This window comes from Pseudophryne corroboree, chromosome 2, assembly GCF_028390025.1.
Source record: "Pseudophryne corroboree isolate aPseCor3 chromosome 2, aPseCor3.hap2, whole genome shotgun sequence".
Taxonomy (NCBI): Eukaryota; Metazoa; Chordata; class Amphibia; order Anura; family Myobatrachidae; genus Pseudophryne; species Pseudophryne corroboree.
The window spans coordinates 852,393,501-852,419,328 of record NC_086445.1 but is presented as its reverse complement, the minus strand read 5'-3'; positions in this window follow the sequence as shown (position 1 = coordinate 852,419,328).

The window sequence follows — 25,828 nt, the reverse complement described above, 5'->3', positions numbered from 1 at the left end:
ACGCTCTTAACACTGTCTGCCAATCTTTGTTCGTGGGTTCATGGGCATTACCCAGATCCTTAATAAACTTCTGTCATCTGGCTAAATCTTTCCTGGGATCAGGGAATTCTGAAATGATTGACAGCAGTTCCGACCTGTACCACGGGCAATACATTGCAATATTCCTGATGGGGGTTACTCCCTGGTTATCAGTTCTCCCATTGGGAACTGCTACTACCCAGATAGGGTTTAACCCAACCACTTCATTCCTGTTTGTCTCAGTGCGGGGAGCTACTGTCTCTGCGTAATGAACAGTCCCATACTTACCAGTGGCTATAATCTCACCCGTTCCTTGCTACACGAGCAAGTTCCCTTTGCATTTCTCCCTCTTGTTGCCATATGTTTAAACAGTCGTTATGTCTGATCCTTTGTTTCTTGGATTTGATCAGGCATATTCTATTTATAACAATTTGCAGCACCTCTGGTTCAAAACTACCAACCCTAGGAAATGATGCCCTGTCTTCAACAGTCATACGTACCCATTCATCACAAAAAGCCTCTGTGTATGGACCATATTTCCAACACATAATATATCGAGCGGACCCTCTCGGCCTCTACTCCTCAGCCTGAACCCTGGCTCCTGAACGCCTCTCGCGTGCCCACTTGGCTCCCATTGTGGACTTTTTAAACACAAACACCAAATGGCCCACGCGAGATGACGGTGAAAAGTTCCTCTGAGCGCTTTTCACCCACTCCGTCTCTGCTGGACAGTACCACGGTCCACTCCAGTAGTGATCGCCCCACGTACCCAGTGAGGACCCCTGCCAGACCCCTCAGTACTTGAAGTATGAAGTATTAACAGCAATAAATTAATACCCCACCTTTTTCAGTGGAGGTTAAAAGCCTGATCTTTTTGGTTTCTATACACTGGAATTTTCTTGGGTGAGAAACACCTTATCGATCACCCTTTTCAATGAATGTCCACCAGGAATATTTCCTGAGAGAGAGTCAATGAAAAATTCCTTTACTTTACACAAATCATGTCTGTGTATGCTAACACAGCACTCATGATGACGCAATTGCGTGAAATTAAGCAAATGGTATTACTTTGCGCTGTGTATCCCAAACACGCGTGGTCCAATCGCACAGCTTATAGATACTTGTTATCTATACTTCCTACGATCACGGGAGTTGAATTTACAGGCTGCGCTCCACAGCCGGAGCGTAACACCAAAATTACGCTACTCCGCACGTTTTACCTTTAGAAACACACACACTACATGCCTCAATACCAATTAATACACGAGGTCGCTAACCTCCAACCCACCGAGCCTCTGCTAACTCAGTCCCTCACCGACGAGATCCCGGTTTCAGGGCTCAATCCACTCACACTTACTTCTTAATAACCCACACTTTTAGATTTTCTGTACAGAAAAAAAATCACTCCCTATGGTCGATAGCTTGCCCCAGAGGTACTACACTTATAATAAGTTTTTTTTAGTAATCTGTCTATAATCGGATAGTTACTTGTTAATGTTTAACTATAATTCTTTTATCCCACCTTGAAATTGACTTCTATTATGCGGCTAACTTCCGTTCGCTTTTTTTTACGCAACTTTTGCATAAGTAAGCTACCATGCACATAACCGTGCACGCATGTGCATTCCCGTATGCACGCTTCACGTATTGTTGTACTATGACACGTGTATACTCGCATACGCAAGTGTGTATCGCTGCGTACTTTTGCACGCAGCTTGCCACACTCTCTTATCCAACTCTAGTAATACAATAAAAACACTATTTGTATTGTAGCAGTTAGATAAATGCTTCCACGTTCCCTTTGAGCACCGTAATTCCCCTGCCGGACAACTTCCGCTACGTGCTACCTAAACTTTTAGGCCAGACCGGAGCTTCACTTATGAAATGCAAATATTTTGCGATTAATACACAACACACTTTTGTTTCCTGCACACCCTGAAAGTCACCTACATGGATAACTTCCGTTAAGTGCTGCCCAAACTTTTAGGCCAGGACCAAGTTTTGTATGTGCTTTTACAAGTACCCACTAAACAAATACAATAAATGTATAACAAATGACTTATCTGATTTTATGCAGATCTATAATGACTACTACAACCTATGGCAACAATATATGAGAATGTACGCAAAATATCTGTACGCTTATGCGCATTTTTGTTGCTGTCCCTTGGTTCGCACCAGCACCTCTGAGACTATACAGTACAGACGTGGTTTAACAACATTAGGTAGTTTTAACACAACAACAGAAATTGTTTTACTTTAGACACGTCCTGCACCCTTTGTTGTTAGACCAAAGTCTGTTAGGCCCTGCAAGTCCGCGAGTATGAGGTGAACTGGACAAAGCCCCCAACTGTAAAGTTCGATTAATTTACAAGGAAAAGCAATACCTTATCACACTGTGGTTTGGGCCGCTGCGGCCGTTAAACATAAGCAAATAACCGCTATGATATGTATGAACGTTGCATATACACACCGACACGCTATGCGCACAATGCAGCGACACGTGTGGCTGAATACACCTTATCCCCAAACAAGAATGGATTGCGACACCAGTAGTTAAATGTAATGTTGTGGTCCAATGCATCAACAGTATTTACTCAAAAGATACAGATAAAAGATACAACAATATTACAGAGAAAAGCTACAACCAATAGTACATACGTTTGTTAGCGAGCGCTCCCGGATCCAGGACTCAGTTAGTCTTAGCAAGATGACCTTCAGAGAATAGACCAAGCCTGGCCAGGATGACTCTCTTTTATACAATGTGTCCAAATACAGTACAATGGGAAATGTAAGCTTTTCTTTCATAGGTCAAAGGGCAGGTCATTTACAGTACATGAGGGGTCATAGGTTGGTTTACATGAATGGGCGATGCTTGGTCCAGGTGTACTTGCAGGTGTTCGCCACTGGGTTCCCACTGAATATCAAGAGTACAGTATTTACAGTAGTTTGTGAATATTACAATTCTGTATATATCTATGTGCAGAAACATGCTATAAACTGCAAATAGCAACCAGAACCTAGATCTCAAAATACTGTACATCTGGATACCAAACATTAAGTCCTAACCTTGCTCCATCCCCTCACATCCTGTAACCCTGAATAACTCTGTTGTTCTATCCTTTGAGTATATGTAACTTGCTGGAAAAGTGTGTGGAGACTATGTGTAAATTATGCACTATATAAATAGAATATTGAATATGTCTTTGTGGCTTTTCTGTGCGACTGCGTATGCAACAGTATATACTCACACCATGCGCCAATACGCAAGGCTTGTGAACCAGTGTACGTAGCGTGCGTGTATGCGCACGCACGGTGACTACGTGCATGCACAGAGGCCACTCTGTTTGGTGTTTGCATGTGGTGTGTCTCTATTTGGTGTCACCCAATTGAAGGGTGACACATGGGTGCAGGTCGCAGCCCCCGCAACCCCCTCATGATGCCACTGATTATATGGCTGCAGCACTGGACTTATGGCAGCACAGGACACCACCACTGGACTTATGGCAACACAGGACACCACCACTGGATTGATGCAGCACAACACAGCACCATTGCACTAGACTTATACAGCAGCAGCACTGAACTTATGGCAGCACAGGACACCTCCACTGGACTGATGCAGCACAACACAGCACCATTGCACTGGACTTATACAGCAGCAGCACTGGACTTATGGCAACACAGGATACCACCACTGTGACTGGACTTATGCAGCACAAGACACCACCACTGGACTGATGCAGCACAAGACAGCACTGGAATGACAAATAAGAGAGCAGATCGCCACCCTACGCGCCACACCAGTTTCCCGCACAGACACCGAGGAGACACGATGTGTCGTTACACTCTCCAGGACTGGAGTGAAAATGGCGGCGACACGCAGCTCCTTATATGGGATCCAAAACCCACGAGAATCCGACAGTGGGATGATGACGTTTTGCCTCGTTCTGGTTTCCGAGTCTGGCGGGAAGTCCTGAGCCAGAATCGGATTCAGGCTCGGCACGTGATGTTTGGGGGAGTTCGGTTCTCAGAGATCTGAACCCGCTCATCTCTAATATTTATCCATCCAAGTAAGTGCACAATTTCAAAAACCAGATTATTATTATTATTATTCATTTTATAAATTATTTTAGTTAATTTGTAATTGCATCAGAATGTACTCTAGAATGTTGCTAAATAACCTGTAAGATAGTCATTGTGAAAATGATAGTGTCAATAGCTGATCTAAGTACAATTCCACTGTGCAGGGTTGTACTGAACAGTACTGATTATGTCTGCCTTATCCAAAATTCAATAATATGGAATGTTTTGAGCATGACTGATATAGTGATACCTTTACTTTCTGAGGGTTAAATATACACAAACTTTGTTTCATGCACAAGATTACTAAAAATATTTAATAAAATGACTTTCAGACTGTATGTATACAGTGTACTGTGTATGAAACATAAATGAGTTCTGTGTTTAGACTAGGGTCCCATCCCCAAAATGTCTCATTATCGTATGATAATCAGTTGATAATAAAAGTTATATTTTAGATTTTTTAAAACTAATTCTTTCTCTTCTCCGTGCGCCAACCAAGAGACAATCTTCTCTATCCTCTTTCTTGTTCTCATTATCGTATGCAAATATTCCAAAATATTCCAAAATATGATATCCAAAATACCTCTGGTACCAAGCATTTTGTATATGGGAGACTCAACCTGTAATTCTCAATGGTAAATCTAACATCTAATAGTATAAGTTTTCAAGCAATTTGATTTTTACTCTTTTGTATGCAGCACAGCTCGCCTTATGTTTGTGCATTGTGTAATTAATGGCCCATTGTCATTTAATCATTTAAAAGGAACTGGCTGAGTAAGCAGCAAACTGCAGAGACCATATTAACAAGATATCAATTGTTGAAAACTTCTACAAGGTGAAAACGACTTACCACTATATGCAACTAATGCAAAAAGGTATTACACATACACACACTTTCAAAAATGAATGCTAACTAAACATTGCCTGGTGTTTATGGCGGTACTCACTCTTTGTAGTAGCAAGGAGAACACATGGGCCCTCATTCCGAGTTGTTCGCTCGCTAGCCGCTTTTCGCAGCAGTACACACGCTAAGCCGCCGCCCTCTGGGAGTGTATCTTAGCTTAGCAGAATAGCGAACGAAGTATTCGCAATATTGCGAAAAGACTTCTCTGTGCAGTTTCTGAGTAGCTCGAGACTTACTCTTCCAGTGCGATCAGTTCAGTGCTTGTCGTTCCTGGTTTGACGTCACAAACACACCCAGCGTTCGCCCAGACACTCCCCCGTTTCTTCAGCCACTCCCGCGTTTTTCCCAGAAACGGTAGCGTTTTTTCACACACTCCCATAAAACGGCCAGTTTCCGCCCAGAAACACCCACTTCCTGTCAATCACACAACGATCACCAGAACGAAGAAAAAACCTCGTAATGCCGTGAGTAAAATACCAAACTTCTTAGCAAATTTACTTGGCGCAGTCGCAGTGCGAACATTGCGCATGCGCAATTAGCGGAAAATCGCTGCGATGCGAAGAAAATTACAGAGCGAACAACTCAGAATGAGGGCCATAGGCCTGATTCAGAGCAGCATCTAATGCCAAGGGGGGTAATTCCAAGTTGATCACAGCAGGACATTTTTTAGCAGTTGGGTAAAACCATGGGGGTCATTCCGAGTTGTTCGCTCGTTATATTTTTCTCGCAACGGAGCGATTAGTCACTAATGCGCATGCGCAATGTCCGCAGTGCGACTGCGCCAAGTAAATTTGCTATGCAGTTAGGTTTTTTACTCACGGCATTACGAGGTTTTTTCTTCGTTCTGGTGATCGTAATGTGATTGACAGGAAGTGGGTGTTTCTGGGCGGAAACTGTCCGTTTTATGGGTGTGTGTGAAAAAACGCTACCGTTTCTGGGAAAAACGCGGGAGTGACTGGAGAAACGGAGGAGTGTCTGGGCGAACGCTGGGTGTGTTTGTGACGTCAAACCAGGAACGAAACTGACTGAACTGATCGCAGATGCTGAGTAAGTCTGGAGCTACTCAGAAACTGCTAAGAAGTGTCTATTCGCAATTCTGCTAATCTTTCGTTCGCAATTTTGATAAGCTAAGATTCACTCCCAGTAGGCGGCGGCTTAGCGTGTTCAAAGCTGCTAAAAGCAGCTTGCGAGCGAACAACTCGGAATGAGGGCCATTGTACATTTGACATTGAACCTGTCGACAGTTTTTGTTGTTTCAACCTATTATCTGTCGACAGTTTGAACCATGTAGTGTACACATTCTGATGTCAACTCTGTAGTGTCAACCTTATGAATGTTGACATGGTTATTGTTGACCATTCATTCTGATAATGCTCTGTGCACTTTGGAGGCAATACTCAGAAGGAAGACCTGCATGTTGACAGAGAATATTATTATTAACATTTATTTGTGTAACACCCTGTCACTGCAACCTGTCATTGATTGGTGTGTGGTAATAGGCTAATAATGGGCAACCTCCCGAGCTTCCAAGAGGAAGGAGGAGTGGGTACTCTTTACCTGGTCTCGTAGCCGCCACTACCCTCTTCCCACCTCTGTTGCAGGCAGTGGCACTTCGAGCAGGACATATCTTTCACTGTCTCTCAGACTGCCCCCCCCCCCACTCTGTCTCTCAGCCTGCCCCCCATCATTCTGTGTCTCTCAGTCTCATACCCTTCACTGTCTCTCAGCCTGTCCCCTCCCTCTGTGTCTCTCAGCTTGCCCCCCTTCATTCTGTGTCTCTAAGCCTCATACCCTTCACTATCTCTCAGCCTGTCCCCTCATTCTGTGTTTCTGCCTGCCCCCCTTCATTCTGTGTCTCTCAGCCTGCTCCCTTCATTCTATCTCTCATCATAATAACCCTCACTGTCTCTCAACCTGCTCCCCCCCCACTCTGTCTCTCAGCCTGCCCCCCGTCATTCTGTGTCTCTAAGGCGGACATTTACTAAGCAGTGATAAGAGCAGAGAAGTGAGCCAGTGGAGAAGTGCCCATGGCAACCAATCAGCACTGAAGTAACATCTATAATTTGCATACTATAAAACTATACAGAGCTGCAGATTGGTTGATGGGGAAACTTCTCCACTGGTTCACTTCTCTGCTCTTATCTCTGCTTAGTAAATGTCCCCTTCAGTCTTAAACCCTTCACTGTCTCTCAGCCTGTCCCCTCACTCTGTGTCTCAGCCTGCCCCCCCCCCCCCTTCATTCTGTGTCTCTTAGCCTGCTCCCTTCATTCTATCTCTCAGCATAATAACCCTCACTGTCTCTCAGCCTGTTCCCCCCTCACTCTGTGTCTCTCAGCAACCAGGGCTGGTTCTAGACCTTGTGGAGCTCAAGGTGAAAGTTTCCCTTGGCACTGCTGCCCAGCAGTTTGACAGGAGGTGCCGGGTCCAGGAGCAAGCAGGAGGCCGCAGGATAGGTAGAGCCAGAACTAGACAGGAATCTCCTGGACCTTGAGTGAGAAGGAGGCGCCAGGAGCGAACAGGAGGCAGGAGGACAGAAGCAGCTGGGACCTGGAGTGGGAAGAAGGCTGACAGTATTCAAACTTAAAATAAATGACACCTCAAGCAAGGGCTGCTGGGTGCTGTAGTTTATTTTGAGTTTGAATACTGTGTAGTGCATTGTTGGACACCGGAAACCCTGGTGGCGGGCTGCAAGAGCAGGTGCCAGTGTGGTGTCTGCGGCTGCACTCTGAAACTGCAGTGCCCATGTCTCTTGAGGAAACTTTTTCAATTTATCTGCAGCTGCTTTGGCTCAGCAATGATCCAACACTACATGTCTGTTGGATCACCTCCCTTATGTATAATTGCCAAATCTTCCCTTTAATAAGGGACACATATAAAATGCACAGGTTCTGTGGCTGATTAAAACCAGATGAGATAGAGACTTTGTCACATTGTGGACTGGTAAAGTCCATTTCTGCATCAGGCACTGTCACTTCATGGCACTGGCAGTGCAGAAGTCGCTTAAATTATCAGGACATGTTCTAAGCAATAAGAATGAGTTAGACTGTTTGTTTTCTTCATATGGAGCCAGTGGCATCAGGACATGAGTGCTGCCATCTTGTCTGAGATTAGCTGACCACTGCTCAACCAATTCTAGTACAGATCACCTGCACATGACTCCATTATACTATCAGCAGGCAGGGTGCCCTATATAAGTCTCTCACTGGCCATTACTCATTACCAGTACAACTGCCTGCTAGTTCCAGTGTGCAGTATCCACAGTTTAGCTCCACAGTTCAGTTTGTCCCATCTGCTACTGTTCATATTTCCAGCATTAGCTATTCCTGCTGAGTGCTGTCCATAGTCTCCTGTGCATTGTTAATGTTTCAAGTTCCAGACAGTACTGCTGACCTTCATTCTGGACTTGTGTATTCTCCAACACTAGCCACTCCTGCTGAGTGCTTTCCATAGCCCCTGTGCATTGTTACAGTATATACTTCAAGTTCCACCCAGTACAGCTGAGTATTATTTGGACTCCTGTGTAAGCTACAGATCTAGAGATGTGCGGCTGGCACTTTTTATGTTTTGTGTTTTGGTTTTGGTTCTAATTACACTTTCGTGTTTTGGTTTTGGCTTGGTTTTGCCAAAACCACCCTTTCGTGTTTCGGTTTTGGTTTTGGATCTGGATGATTTTTGAAAAAAACATAAAAACAGCTAAAATCACAGAATTTGGGGGTAATTTTGCTCCTATGGTATACAGTAATTAACCTCAGTAACATTCATTTCCAGTCTATTCTGAACACCTCACACCGCACAATGGCCCTCATTCCGAGTTGTTCGCTCGTTATTTTTCTTCGCATCACAGCGATTTTCCGCAAACTGCGCATGCGCAATGTTCGCACCGCGCCTGCGCCAAGTTAATTTGCTAAGAAGTTTGGTATTTTACTCACGGCTTAACGAAGAAATTTCTTCGTTCTGGTGATCGGAGTGTGATTGACAGGAAGTGGGTGTTTCTGGGCGGAAACTGGCCGTTTTATGGGAGTGTGTAAAAAAACGCTGCCGTTTCTGGGAAAAACGCGGGAGTGGCTGGAGAAACGGGGGAGTGTCTGGGCGAACGCTGGGTGTGTTTGTGACGTCAAACCAGGAACGAAAAGGACTGAACTGATCGCAGTGGCAGAGTAAGTATTGAGCTACTCGGAAACTGCAAAGAAATTTCTGATCGCTATTCTATTCACTATTTTGCGAATCTTTCGTTCGCTAATCTGCAAAGCTAAGATTCACTCCCAGTAGGCGGCGGCTTAGCGTGTGCAAAGCTGCTAAAAGCAGCTAGCGAGCGAACAACTCGGAAAGAGGGCCAATATTGTTTTTAGGCCTAAAAGTTGCACCAAGGTGGCTGTATGACTAAGCTAAGCGACACAAGTGTGCGGCACAAACACCTGGCCCATCTAGGAGTGGCACTGTAGTTGCAGACAAGATGGCACTATTCAAAAACCAGTCCCCAAACAGCACATGATGCAAAGAAGAAAAAGAGGTTCAATTAGGTAGCTGGATGGTCAAGCTAAGCGACACAAGTGTGCAGCAAAAACACCTGGCCCATCTAGGAGTGGCACTGCAATGGCAGACAGGATGGCAGATTAAAAAAATAGGCCCCAAACAGCACATGATGCAAAGAAGAAAAAGTGGTGTAATGAGGTAGCTGGATGGCCAAGCTAAGCGACACGAGAGTGCGGCACAAACATCTGGCCCATCTAGGAGTGGCACTGCAGTTACAAACAGGATGGCACTTAAAAAAACTAGTCCCCAAACAGCACATGATGCAAAGAAGAAAAAGAGGTGCAAGATAGAATAGTCCTTGGGCCCTCTCAACTACCTTATGTTGTATAAACAGGACATGCACACTTTAACAAACCAATAATTTCATCAACAGGGTCTGCCATACGACTGTGGCTGAAATTACTGGTTTGTTTGGGCCCCCACCAAAAAAGAAGCAATCAATCTCTCCTTGCACAAACAGGCTCTACAGAGGCAAGATGTCGACCTCATCCTCTGATTCCTCACCCCTTTCACTGTGTGCATGCTCCTCCTCACAGAGTATTACTTCGTCCCCACTGGAATCCACCATCACAGTTTCCTGTGTACTTTCTGGAGGCAATTGCTGGTAAAGGTCTTCCCGGAGGAATCATTCATTTTGATGAACATCATCTTCTCCACATTTTGTGGAAGTAACCTCCTGCGCCGATCGCTGACAAAGTTACCGGCTGCACTAAACACTCTTTCGGAGTACACACTGGAGTGGGGGCAACTTAAGTAAAATAAAGCCAGTTTGTGCACGGGCATCCAAATTGCCTCTTTTTCCTGCCAGTATATATACGGACTATCTGACATGCCTACTTGGATGCAGTCACTTATATAATCCTCCACCATTCTTTCAATGGTGACAGAATCATATGCAGTGACAGTAGACATGTCAGTAATCGTTGACAGGTCCTTCAGTCTGGGCCAGATGTCAGTTTTCGCTCCTGACTGCCCTGTATCACCGCCAGCAGGTGGGCTAGGAAATCTTTTCCTTTTCCTTGCAGCTCCAGTGGCGGGAGAAATTGAAGGACGAGCTGTTGACGGGTCACGTTCCGCTTAAGTTGACAATTTACTAACCAGCAGGTCTTTGCACCTCTGCACACTTGTGTCTGCTGGAAAGAGAGATACAACGTAGGCTTTAAACCTAGGATCAAGCACGGTGGCCAAGATGTAGTGCTCTGATTTCAACAGATTGACCACCCTTGAATCCTGGCAAAGCGAATGAATGGCTCCATCCACAAGTCCCACATACTTTGCGAATTCACTCCGTCTTAGCTCCTCCTTCAATTTCTCCAGCTGCTTCTGCAAAAGCCTGATGAGGGGAATGACCTGACTCATGCTGGCAGTGTCTGAAGTGACTTCACGTGTGGCAAGTTCGAAGGGTTGGAGAACCTTGCACAAGATGGAAATCATTCTCCACTGCGCTTGAGTCAGGTGGATTACCCCACCTTTGCCTATATCATAGGTGGATGTATAGGCTTGAATGGCCTTTTGCTGCTCCTCCATCCGCTGAAGCATATAGAGTGTTTAATTCTACCTCATTACCACTTCTTGCTTCACTTGATGGCAGGGCAGGTTCAGGAATGTTTGCTGGTGCTCCAGTCTTTGGCACGCAGTGGCAGAATACCGAAAGTGGCCCGCAATTTTTCGGGCCACCAACAGCATCTCCTGCACACCCCTGTCATTTAAAAAAAAATGCTGCACCACCAAATTAATTGTATGTGCAAAACATGGGACATGCTGGAGTTTGCCCAGATGTAATGCACGCACAATATTGGTGGCATTGTCCGATATCACAAATCCCCAGGAGAGTCCAATTGGTGTAAACCATTCTGCAATGATGTTCCTCAGTTTCCGTAAGAGGTTGTCAGCTGTGTGCCTCTTATGGAAAGCGGTGATATATAGCGTAGCCTGCCTAGGAACGAGTTGGCATTTGCGAGATGCTGCTACTGGTGCCGCTGCTGTTGTTGTTGCTGCGGGAGGCAATACATCTACCCAGAGTCATATAGTCCTTAGTCTGCCCTGTTCCACTTGTCCGTGGTTAAGTGGACACTGGATACAACCGCATTTTATAGGACACTGGTGACTCTTTTTCTGACGTCTGTGTACATTCTCGGTATCGCTTGAATAGAGAAGTGGAACCTAGATGGGATTTGATACCGGGGACACAGTACCTCAAACAATTTTCTAAGTCCAACTGAACTAATGGCGGATACCGGACGCACGACTAACACCAACATAGCTGTCAAGGCCTCAGTTATCTGCTTTGGAAAAGCATGACTGCTGTCATATTTCATCTTCCTCACAAAGGACTGTTGGACAGTCAATTGCTTACTGGAAGTAGTACAAGTGTTCTTCCGACTTCCCCTCTGGGATGACGATCGACTCCCAGCAGCAACAACAGCAGCGGCGGCAGCAACAGCAGGCGCACCACTCAAGGATCCTCCGGAGGAATCCCAGTTTGGAGAGGACTTCTCAGTCTTGACAGTGACATGGCCTGCAGGACTACTGACGTTCCTGACTGAGAAGGAGAGTAGGAAGTTGACGTTGAGGGAGTTGGTGGTGTGGCTTGCAGGAGATTGGGTACAGGAGGAAGAAGGGATTTAGGTGTCAGTGGACTGCTTACGCTCTTACCCAAAGTTTCACAACTTGACACTGACTTATGATGAATGCACTGCAGGTGATGTATAAGGAAGGATGCTCCTAGGTGGTTAACATCCTTACCCCTACTTATTACAGATTGACAGAGGCAACAGATGGCTTGACACCTGTTGTCTGGATTGGTGGAGAAATAATTCCACACTGAAGAGGTGGCTTTTTTGGTAGTTTGCCCGGGCATCACAATGGGCTTCTTCATCCCATGGACAACAGGTGTCTCCCCCGGTGCCTGACTTAAACAAACCACATCACCATCAGAATCGCCGTCGTCAACTTCCTTCTCAGCGCCAGCAACACCCATATTCTCATCCTGGAGTACTTCAACAGTGACATCTTCAATTTCAATATCAGTAACTGGACTGTGGGATCTCCTCCCAGCACTTGCAGGGAGCGTGCAAATGGTGGAAGGAGCCACCTCTTCCCGTCCAGTGTTGGGAAGGTCAGGCATCGCAACAGCGGACACACTTGTACTCTCCTTGGGGATTTGTGATACCATCTCAGAACGCACAGTTCTTTTCTGTGGTCTTTCCAGCTTAACTCTTTTAATTTTTCTAGCGGGAGAATAAGGGCTTCATCGTCATGTGAAGCTGAACCACTAGCCATGAACATAGGCCAGGGCCTCAGCCGTTCCTTGCCACTCCATGTCATAAATGGCATATTGGCATGTTTACGTTTCTCCTCAGATGATTGAAATTTCTTTTTTTGGGTCTTTTTACTGAACTTTGGCTTTTTGGATTTTACGTGCCCTCTACTATCACATTGGGCATCGGCCTTGGTAGACGACGTTGATGGCATTTCATCATCTATGTCATGGCTAGTGGCCGCAGCTTCAGCACTAGAAGGAAGTGGTTCTTGATTTTTCCCTATATTATCCTCCAAATTTTTGTTCTCCATTATTTTTTGGGAGTTATATAAGACAATATGTGGCACAGGAATGACTGGAATGACTGATGGCCAGGACACTACCACTGGTCTGATGCAGCACTACACAACAACACTGCAAGGGACTTGTTATTGTTATTATACGGCAGCAGTCGACATATAGCAGCAGCGTATACCACTGTGACTGCCAGGTCACTGGAATGACTGATGGCCGGGACACTACAACTGGTCTGATGCAGCACAACACAGCAACACTGTAAGGGACTTGTTGTTGTTGTTGTTGTTGTTGTTATTATTATTAGATGGCAGCAGTGGACATATAGCAGCAGCATATACCACTGTGACTGCCTCATCACTGGAATGACTGCTGGCCAGGACACTACCACTGGTCTGATGCAGCACAACACAACAACACTGTAAGGGACTTATACAGCTACACTGGATATATGGCAGCGGAGGACACCACCACTGTGACTGGTCACAGGACTGATGCTGCACAAGACACTTCCCTGGTCTTACCCAGGACAACACAGCACCACTGAAAGGGACTTATACAGCTACACTGGATATATGGCAGCAGAGGACACCACCACTGTGACTGGTCACTGGACTGATGCTGCACAAGAGAGAAACTACCCCTGGTCTGATGCAAGACAACACAGTAAAAATGCAAGGGACTTATACAACAGCAAGCAGCACTGGGGACATATAGCAGCAGAGGACACCAACACTGTGACTGGCTGGACTGATGCAGCACAATACACCGACTACACTGGACTGGACTGAGCAGCACAACACAGAATGGAATTTGGCATGGAAAAAAGCCACAACCACTGCATCGTTGCACTTCATATACGGATTCAACGACTCAGTCGCATATACATATATATATATATATATATATACAGGGAAGCTAGCGGGACGGCACTCACAGAGACTTGATACACTGAAGAAACTGACAGCTCACTAGCTGGTGTGTAGTCAACTTTTCAGATTTTACTCTTTTTTCAAGTCTTGAAAAAAGAGTAAAATCTGAAACGTTGACTACACACCAGCTAGTAAGCTGTCAGTTTCTTCAGTGTATCAAGTCTCTGTGAGTGCCGTCCCGCTGGCTTCCCTGCATATACAGTGCATCTAGGTCGGGCACCGGAGCAAGGTGTTATTTACAGTCCAGTGGAGTGCCGAACACGTCTTCTCCATATATATATATATATATATATATATATATATACAGATGGAGCCTTGCTCATCTAGCCTTCTCCGTTGCGCCTAGGTGCACCAAGGTTTATTAGCATAAGCCTTTCATCTATTGTTCTCAGCTGCAATACAATACAGAGAGAACAATACAGCAGGGGATTAAGTAATTACAGCGGGTGATTAAGTCCAACAGCACTAGCTCAGTTAATCCTATTAAAGGGATAGCTGATCAGGGTTCCATCTGTATGTATGTATCACATATCAAATAATCAGCACAGTGTCCTGATACATCCTAGTCACATTGCTTTGGTACTAAGACATACAGTACTTTCCGCCAAACTGATTAAAAAAAAATATGCCCTCCTCTAGAAGAGTCTCACAGGACCTTGCATACTGAGAGAGGTTGTTTGGCATGACTGCAGCAGTGGTGTATGAGGACGCATCTGTATATGTATCTCTTGCTCTAGCTAGTCCTGCTGATTGATATTCACAGCCATCTGTGCAATGTTGTATGCTTCAAGTTCTAGTCAGTTCTGCTAAACACCCTTCACAGACTCTTGTGTAAGCAGTGGTACTCTACCCCAGTGCTAATCAGACCAGCTAAGGGGGTCATTCTGAGTTGTTCGCTCATTATTTTTTTTAGCTACGGAGCGATTAGTTGCAAACTGCGCATGCGCAATGTACGCAGAGCGCCTGCGCCAAGTAAATTAGCACAAAAGTTTGGTAATTTACTCACGGCGTAACTAAGTTTTTTCATCGCTCTGCTGATCGTAGTGTGATTGACAGGAAGTGGGTGTTTCTGGGCGTAAACTGGCCATTTTATGGGAGTGCGCGAAAAAGCGCAGGCGTTCGAGTTGCAAAACGCGGGAGTGGCTGGAGAAACGGGGGAGTGGTTGGGCAAATGCTGGGTGTGTTTGTGACGTCAAACCAGGAACGAAAAGGACTGAGCTGGTCGCAATGGCTGAGTAAGTCTGGAGCTACTCAGAAACTGCAGGGTAATCATTACGAGAAAATTAGCGAAGCTTTCGTTAGCAAATCTGCTAAGCTAAGAAACACTCCCAGTAGGCGTAGGCTTAGCGTGTGCAATGCTGCTGAAAGCAGCTAACATGCGAACAACTCGGAATCACCCCCTAAGTGCAAACCACAGACTGCTAGCAATGTGGGTAATTCTGAGTTGATCGCAGCAGCAAGTTTGTTAGCAATTGGGCAAAACCATGGGGGTGATTCCGAGTTGTTCGCTCGCTAGCTGCTTTTAGCAGCATTGCACACGCTAAGGCGCCGCCCTCTGGGAGTATATCTTAGCTTAGCAGAATTGCGAACGAAAGATTAGCTAATTTTCTCGTAACGATTACCCTGCAGTTTCTGAGTAGCTCCAGACTTACTCTGCCATTGCGACCAGCTCAGTCCTTTTCGTTCCTGGTTTGATGTCACAAACACACCCCGGCGTTCACCCAGCCACTCCCCCGTTTCTCCAGCCACTCCCGCGTTTTTCCCTGAAACGCCTGCGTTTTTCCGCACACTCCCAGAAAACAGCCAGTTTCCGCCCAGAAACACCTACTCCCTGTCAATCACACTCCGATCAGCAGAACGATGAAAAAACTTTGTTATGCCATGAGTAAAATACCAAACTTTTGTGTAAAATAACTAAGCGCATGCGCTCTGCGAACCTTGCACATGCGCAGTAAGCAATTAATCGCAGTATAGTGAAAATCGGCAACGAGCGAACAACTCGGAATGACCCCCAATTTGCACTGCAGGTGTGGCAGATGTAACATTGGGTGGGTTATTTTGTCTCTGTGCAGGATAAATACTGGCTGCTTTATTTTTACACTGCAATTTAGATTTCAGTTTGAACACACCCCACCCAATTTTAACTCTTTCTGCATATGTTACATCTGCCCCCCCCCCCCCCCATGGAGGGTCATTCCGAGTTGTTCGCTCGTTGTCGATTTTCACTATGCTGCAATTTGTTGCTAATTGTGCATGCGCGAGGCACGCAGGGCGCATGCGCTTAGTTATTTAACTAAAAACTTAGCAGATTTGCTGTGGATTCTGCTGCGCTTTTCAGTTGCTCTGCTGATCGGTAAATGATTGACAGGAAAGAGGCGTTTCTGGGTGGTAACTGAGTGTTTTCTGGGAGTGTGCTAAAACATGCAGGGAAAAACGAAGGGAGTGTCTGGAGAAACGGGGGAGTGGCTGGCTGAACGCATGGCGTGTTTGTGACGTCAAACCAGGAACTAAACGGACCGAGCTGATCGCAATCTGTGAGTAGGTCTGGAGCTACTCAGAAACTGCAAATAATTATTTATTAGCAATTCTGCTAATCTTTCGTGCGCTATTCTGCTAAGCTAAGATACACTCCCAGAGGGTGATGGACTAACATGTGCAATGCTGCTAAAAGCAGCTAGCGAGCGAACAACTCGGAAAGAGGGCCATGGTTTTGCCCAACTGCTAACAAATTTGCTGCTGTGATCAACTCAGAATTAAGACCAATGGGGGTCATTCCGAGTTTTTGCTCGCTGACGATTTTCGCAGCGCAGCGATCAGGGCAATAAACGCCAGTTCTGCGCATGCGTATGCGGTGCAATGTGCACGCGCGACGTACAAGCACAATGAATGAGGCAGTTTTGCACAGGGTCTAGCAATGCATTTCAGTCGCACTGGTTGCCGCAGAGTGATTGACATGAAGTGGGCGTTTCTGGGTGGCAACTGACCGTTTTCAAGGAGTATTTGGAAAAATGCAGGCATGCCAGGGAAAACGCAGGCGTGGCTGGGCGAGCGCTGGGCGGGTGTGTGACGTCAAATCCGGAACTGAATAGTCTGAAGTGATCGCAAGCGCTAAGTAGGTTTTGAGCCACTCTGAAACTACACAAATTTTTTTTGCAGGCGCTCTGCGATACAACCGTTCGCACTTCTGCTAAGCTAAAATACACTCCCAGTGGGCGGCAGCATAGCGTTTGCACGGCTGCTACAAACTGCTAGCGAGCGATCAACTCGAAATGACCCCCAATATCCAGTCTCCTGTGTGAACTTGTGTACATCAATTATCAGTCAGTCCAGCCTTTGCTTTCACATTCATCTGCAATGTCCTGTTTCCATAACCTGGTCTGTTCTGCTGGACTCATCACAGACTACAGAGATACTAGTGACAACCTAATTGTTAGCCTGTCTTCCACTGCAATCTGCTATTCTCCAGTGTGTTCCCATGGTACAAGGCTAAATTTACTATGCAGCACTTTTCAAACCAGGGGGATAATTACTAGATTGTGGGTGAGATAACAAATCGCCCCTTAATCTCCCTTTAACACTCCTAATGGCCAGAACAAAAATTGTATATTAACTAACAAGCGTTTTCACTTACATCTTTGTCTTTTAATGGTGCATGTTGTCGCTTTGTGGGGTGTGCGATTTGTGTAAATTTTGCAGATTTCGCATGGGAAGTTGCTTCAGAAGTCACATTTGAATGCACTATAATTCACAGTAGACTCAGGCGATGCATGCTAACACAAAGCTAATCACTCCTCAATTTGGAACACAAGTCACACCTCAAATACTACCACAAGTCGCACCTTAATACACACCACAAGTCACTGTAAATAATCTAATTACCTCAACACATTTCGATTGGTTAGAAAATACACATGCTACATTGACATTGCCATGTTACTATAAATATGCTCACAAACCACTGATAACATGTTTATTGGTGGCATTTGTGGTGGAGTGTGCACTGTGGTTGAGGTGGCTACACAGTTGTTGGAGAGGAGTTTTTTATATCTATTTTACAATTGTTGCCTATTAGTGTAAGTTAATATTTACTAGAAAGAAAAAGGAATCAGTTAATATAAGGTGTTACAGGTGGGTTAAGTTCGAGGAGACCCAAATGGGTGGATTCCCAGAAAAGTACTTCAACAACTTGAATATATAAATATGAATTTATTGTATACTTAGCTAAGATTATTGATCAATTCAGCAGATGTTCAATACAGCAATCACATTAGCATACTCAGGAGCCTCACCCTCTTTGTCTAGAGGCTGAGTTATATTCACATCATACTGGCACTTCTGCAGTCAATGTTCATAGAGGCTGTCTAGGCTAGACATTGTCAATGTTAAATCAGCCTATGCAGACTATGGGGGCAGAGTCGGCCATAGGCATAGGCAAACTAGGCAATTGCCTAGGGCATCTGGTATGCCTAGGGGCACAAGCAGCTTCTGCTGATTAAAGTGATATGCGGCATGCCTATATTCTGTTTGTAGCATTTTGTATGCAGATACAGTCACAGTCGCACACAGTATATAGGCATGCCGCATATCATTTTAATCAGCAGAAGCTGCTTGTGCATCCTAGCCACATAGCAATGCAAATAAGATGCATTTTCATCAAATATAGGCACCCGACATTAGCAGAGCTGCCAGATGACACGCCAGGAACTATATGTGTCATTATGTGTATAAGGGCATTAATAATGTGTAACATATGACTTGTAATTGGCATAGCATGTGTGGGGAAGTTGCACAGTGAAACATAGTTTATTATTGCATGCTCTCTGGTGTTTACCTCCTTTGATCATTTGACCATTGTGGTCAGGTGTACTATATCTTTACATTTAGTGAGGTGTAGTCATGGTGTAAAGGACACAGTGTGATTCCTGATTAGTAAAAAAAAAAAATACCAAACACTGAGCAACATCCCCAAACAGGTAATTTCAACTTTAAACTTGTAATTTATATTGTACGGTCTGGACATGGCTACTAATAACAAATGCTCAGACAGAATTCTTAAAGCTATGTGTGCAAATGCCAGGAGCTTAGGAGACAAAATTCCACAGCTAATTGTGATAATGACAAGGAATAACCTAGATTTTGTGGCAATTACAGAGTCATGGTGCAATGAAAATCATGACTGGGATATACATGTAGCTATACCAGGATACAATTTATTTAGGAAGGATAGAATAGGAAGAATAGGAGGAGGGGTAGCAATGTATGCGAAAAAAAGCATAAATGCTACTTTAATACAAAATATTGAAGACAAAACTGAGGCCCTTTGGGTCACCATAGTAACCGGGGAGAAGGACATTATTCGCATTGGGGTGATCTATAGACCACCAGGCATAGGGCAGGATTTGGACAGGAACCTATTGTTGACAATCACTAAAATGGCTTTAAAGGGAGAAGTCATAATCATGGGAGACTTTAATTTACCTGATGTAAATTGGGAGGGGTCTTTTGCAAGTTCAGCTACAAGTGGCAAATTTCTACATTCCTTACAGGGAGCATCTCTCAAACAATTGGTGAGGGAGCACACTCGCAAAGACTCAATATTTGATTTAATTCTTACAAATGGTGATAGGATATCCGACATATATGTGGGCGAGCACCTGGGATCCAGTGATCATCAAGCAGTATGGTTTAGTATAAAGACAGGATCCAACTCCTGTCACACAAAAACAAAGGTGTTGGATTTTAGAAATGCTGACTTTGCAAAAATGGGGAGATGTTTAAGTGATTCATTGGTGGACTGGAGGAACTTGGAAGGAGTGCAGGAGAGGTGGGAAAAACTGAAAAGTGCTATACTAAGTGCAACAGACCTTTGTATCAAAAAGGTTAGGAAAAGCACCAGGAAAAGGAAGCCAGTGTGGTTCACAAAATAAGTATCAACTAGTGTGAAAGCAAAAAAGATGGCTTTTAGGAAATACAAACAGACTCAAAATAATAACGACAAAGAGGTGTATCTTGACGGAAGGATGCTAAGAAAGTGATCAGATGTGCAAAGACAGAAGCTGAGGAGAAAATGGCCCAGTCAGTAGATAAAGGGGGCAATTTTTTTAAAGTATATAAGTGAAAGGAAAAAATCAAATGGAGGAATAATAAGACTTAAGACAGAGAGTGAACATTTTGTGGAGGGAGACAAAGCAATAGCAGATCACCTAAATAATTATCTTTGCTCAGTATTTACTACAGAAGAAGGGATGGGGCCACAGTTAAGTTTCAAGGACATTCATAAAAATAAGGCAGATGAAAGTACATTTACAGAGGAGAAGGTCCTAACAGAACTTTCAAAACTAAAAGTGGATAAATCAATTGGACCAGATGGGATACACCCAAGGATACTCAAAGAGCTAAAAGATGTGCTGGTTACACTTTAACAGAATTATTTAACCAGTCACTAAATACGGGTGCTATTCCAGAGGACTGGAAAAGAGCAAATGTAGTTTCACTGCACAAAAGTGGAAGCAAGGAAGAAGCAAGTAACTACAGACCAGTAAGCCTTACATCAGTAGTAGGGAAAGTAATGGAAAAACTATTAAAAGAAAGAGTTGTGAAATATCTTAAATCAAACAACTTACAGGATCCACTGGATTTACTGGTGGGAGATCATGCCAAACAAATCTTATTGACTTTTTTGACTCTGTGACGAAAATAATAGATCAAGGGGGAGCTGTAGATGTAGCATATCTAGACTTTAGTAAGGTATTTGACACTGTCCCACATCGCAGACTGCTAAATTAACTTGAAAGCGTGGGGGTGGATTATAAAACAGTTAAATGGATAAGAACCTGGTTGCAGGATAGGAAACAGACAGTTGTAGTTAATGGAGTGCAATCTGTTGAGGGAAATGTTACCAGTGGAGTACCCCAGGGATCTGTACTTGGTCCAATTCTCTTTAATATCTTTGTTGGTGACATTGCAGATGGTATTGAAGGGAATGTATGCCTTTTTGCAAATGATACAAAGATATGCAACAGGGTAGACACACCGGGAGGGGTAAAACAAATTATTGATGACCTAGGTAGGTTTGAGAAATGGTCAAGAATGTGGCAACTACAGTTTAATGCTAAAATATGCAAAATCATGCACTTGGGTTTCAAAAACCTAAAGGCTAAATATAGTATCAAGGGTACTATAATGGAAACTACTGAGGAGGAAAGGGATTTAGGAGTCACTATTTCAAGTGACTTGAAGCTAGGAAAGCAATAGGGAGAGGAATCAGTAGCAGGAAAAAAGAAGTGTTAATGCCACTGTATAGGTCATTGGTGCGGCCCCAGCTGGAATACTGTGTCCAGTTCTGGAGACCATGGGGGTCATTCCAAGTTTATCGTAGCTGTGCTAAGTTTAGCACAGCTACGATCGTAAACTCAGACATACAGGGGGACGCCTAGCACAGGGCTAGTCCGCCCCGCATGTCAGTGCCGGCCCCCCCGCACAAATACAAAAGCATCGCACAGCGGCGATGCCTTTGTATTTGAGGAGTAACTCCCGGCCAGCGCAGCTCCTGCGGCTGGCCGGGAGTTACTCGTCGCTCCCGCTGGCCGCAGCAGTTGTATGACAAGTCACACCGCTGCCGCGGCCCGACCCCCAAAGGTCCGGCCACGTCTGCATTGGCCAGACCGCGCCCCCTAAATGGCGGCTTAATGCTGCCGTTCAGCCCCCTCCCGCCCAGCGACCGCCTCTGTCTCAGAGGCGATCGCTGGGCACCGACGACTGCCTTGCGCCGGCGCACTGTGGCACCGGCGCATGCGCAGCTCCGACCCGATCGCTGCGCTGCAACAAACTGCAGCGAGCGATCGGGTCGGAATGACCCCCCATATCTCCAGAAGGATATAAATACATTAGAGAGTGTACAAAGAAGGGCAACTAAAATGGTGCATGGCCTACATCACAAATTTACCCGGAAAGGCTAAAAGATCTTAACATGTATAGTTTGGAGGAGAGAAGGGAAAGGGGGGACATGATAGAAACTTTCAAATATATCAAGGGTCTTAACAAAGTTCAGGAGGGAAACATTCTTCAAAGGAAGAGAAGTATTAGAACTCGAGGACATACACTGAGACTGGAGGGGGGAGGTTCAGGCGAAATTTAAGGAAAAATTACTGCACAGAAAGGGTAGTGGATAAGTGGAATAGCCTCCCATCAGAGGTGGTAGAGGCTAAGACTGTAGAGCAATTTAAACATGCTTGGGATAGGCATATGAATATCCTTACAAAGAATTAAGGTTCAAAAAGGGTTGAGATTGCCTAAAGGATAAAAAAAGGGGCAGACTAGATGGGCCAAGTGGTTCTTATCTGCCGTCAAATTCTATGTTATGTTTCTATATGTGTAAGGGGCACTATCTGTGTCATGTGTATAAGGGCACTAATAATGTGCGGTATATGTGTAAGGGACATTGGGGGTAAATCCAAGTTGATCGCAGCAGGACATTTTTAAGCAGTTGGGCAAAACCATGTAAACTGTAGGGGGGGGCAGATATAACATTTGCAGAGAGAGTTAGATTTAGGTGGGTTATTTTGTTTCTGTGCAGGGTAAATACTGGCTGCTTTATTTTTACACTGCAATTTAGATTGCAGATTGAACACACCACACCCATATCTCTCTCTCTCTGCACATGTTATATCTGCCTCCCCTGCAGTGCACATGGTTTTGCCCAACTGCTAACAAAGTTCCTGCTGCGATCAACTCAGAATTACCCCCATTATGTGTGTCATTATGTGTATAAGAGCATTAACAATGTGTGGCATGTGTGTAAGGGAAATTATGTGTATAAGGGCATTAATAAGGGTTGGCATAATGTGTAAAGCGCATTATGTTTATAAGGACATTAATAATGTGTGCCATATGTGTAAGGAGCATTACTGTGTGGTATTATGTGTATAAATGCATTACCAATGTGTAGCATTATGTGTATAAGGTGCTCTACTGTGTGTCATAACATATAGAAAGGGCACTACTGTGTGGTCTAATGTGAATAAAGAGCAATATGGTGTGGTGTAATGTGAATAAGGAGCAATTCAGTATGATGTTATGTGAATGAGGGGCACTACTGTGAGGAGTAAGGTATGTAAGGTAAAGTGGTACTACTGTGTGATGTAATGTGAATAAGGGACACTATCTCATTATAAATTGTAAATAAAGTTGCACTACTGTGAGGCATAAGTTGAATGGGGGGTACTATTGTGTGTTCATGCCCCTTGCCAGCAAAATCAAATACCTTTTTGGGCTGTGCGCCGAATGTGCACACTGTTTTTATTTAAATTACAGGGGGTCGGAAAAAAAAGGACTGCTATGGGTGGGGGGTGATGGTGCTGGGAAAGGGGTGCAGGGTCAGAGGCAGAACTAGTGGTGGTGCTAGGGGGCACCAGCCAAAATCTTGCCAAGGACATCATATTGGTTAGGGCCGGCTCTGTATGGGGGGTATCCAATTAGCCGTGATAACCCGTTTCCATGACAAAAACTGCGAAAATGCAGCTTTTTTCATGACCCGCAGTATCGCAACTTTCCAATTACTCCCATGCAATAACACTCTATAGGGTTTATTGCAAATGTATCTTCACCTACTCTGAGCAGGTGAAAAGTTGGGGAAAATACCTATTTTTTGGGTAAAAATGTCAGGAATTTGGACCCTATTCAGCTTCAGTTGCTCGCATGCTGTGTGCCGCTCAGCACAGGGCAAGACCGCCCAACATGTTAAACACACCCCAGTGTCTTCGACTGCAATTTACATTGCAGTTGCAGCAATTGTGGATGACGGCTGCTTTCACAGCCTGGCTGCGAAAGGCAGGTGCACTACCGCCATGTTTTTTATTGCAGGAGTTGCATGTGACATCATGCAGCCACCCTGAAAATGGTCTGGCCACTCCTGCGTTGGCTGTACCACTCTGTCTCCCCCGAATGCCCACTGCGGTCAAAGTGTGATCACTTTCCTGACTGATGACATCCCAATTGCAGCACACACACTGTAAACATCACCAATGTGACTACCTCTATTATATTATGACAGCCTTCAGATTTACCCACAAGACTGCATGAGAGGAAATAGTCGAAAGCATGATTATCTGGCATGGTTTCTGCTTATTATGAATTGATATTTCTGCATTTTTACGCCCATGCTGCTTTCATATAAACAGACAAAGGACCTTATTCAGTAGTGATCGCATCCACGATCCACGATTGCATTTTCCCATTATCTGTTCCAGTGCACACATGCAGGGCCTATTTGTCACGTGCGCAGGCCATAAAAATGTGATCACATTTCATTGATGCGAACACCTCTGCCTGATTGACCTCCCTTATTTTATGGGGTCTGCAATGCATTCACAATTGAATTGCAATCACATCACTGGTGGCCATTAAGTAACTGGGCAGCCTTGCCCTGTGTTGGGCAGCCCCCAGCATGCGAGTGCTAGCAGTTTCCATTGTGCTAAATTAGCGAGGTTACTTTCGGTCAACCGCTGACCGCAAAGTTCCCACCATTGGCTACAATGGAGCGCATAGGCGCTACATTGTATCACTGCCGTGTGCGGCCTGACAGACACTACAGGAGCACACAGCCAATCAGGAGGGTGCCACGACGTGGCGCTCCCTGATTGGCAGAAGGGACCCTCTTTGACAGGAGTCAGGGGGGGTCCTGGCAGTCGGGGAAAGGGGTCCCATGTGTAAACATGGGACCCCTTTCAGTGCGTAGTCAGGTTTCTGTTTTATTATTTTGCCAAGTACGTGGATTATACAAAGGTCTGATTCTATACTGGATTATGTGAGTATAATTTTTTTCACAGGTACCCTGAGGATTCTACATGGAGAAGAGGACCGAGCCTCGTGGGAACATAGGTAAGTATGTGTGTATGGAGGTGTGCATGTATGTAATAAACTTATACTGTCACGGTGTGTGTTTCCTGTTTTTTGGGGGGTATTTTTTTAGTAGTAGTACTACTACAGGTACCAGCGGGCCCGGTTTTTCACCGCATGCTGGTACTTGTGGTTCTCCAAGTACCAGCTTGTGGGGGAGGCTTGCTGGGACTTGTAGTACTGCTACTATAAACAATATTCACATTTTTTCACAAGGCTGTCAGCCCCCCATCCGCCGCCCTTGGATGGGGGGGACAGCCTCGGGCTTCACCCCTGGCCCTTGGGTGGCTGGAGGGGGGGACCCCTTGATTTAAGGGGTTCCCACTCCTCCAGGGTACCCTGGCCAGGGGTGACTAGTTGGGTATGTAATGCCAGGGCCGCAGGGACCAGTATAAAAGTGTCCCCCGGCTGTGGCATTATGTACCTGGCTAGTGGAGCCCGGTGCTGGTTTCAAAAATACGGGGGACCCCAACGCTTTTTGTCCCCCGTATTTTTGGAACCATGACCAGGCGCAGAGCCCGGTGCTGGTTGATTAAATATGGGGGAACCCCTGTCATTTTTTCCCCCATATTTTTTCAACCAGGACCAGCTCAAAAAGCCCGAGGCTGGTTATGCTTAGGAGGGGGGACCCCACGCAATTTTTTTTCAGATTTTACACTAAACAGACCCTTTCCCATAGATAACCATGCACAGATCTCACTGATCCGTGCATGGTTATCCAAACTCGACTGGAAAAAGCAGGTCTATTTTTTTGCTGCTTTTTTTAACGAATCGAAAAAAAACAGACCCGCACTTGAGCACTCAGAAACTAGCACCCAAATACGAATGAATAGTGAATTCACGTATTCTATGAAATAACAGCCGCGTTTGACCGATGGTCTATTCATTCGTATTTCTGAACGT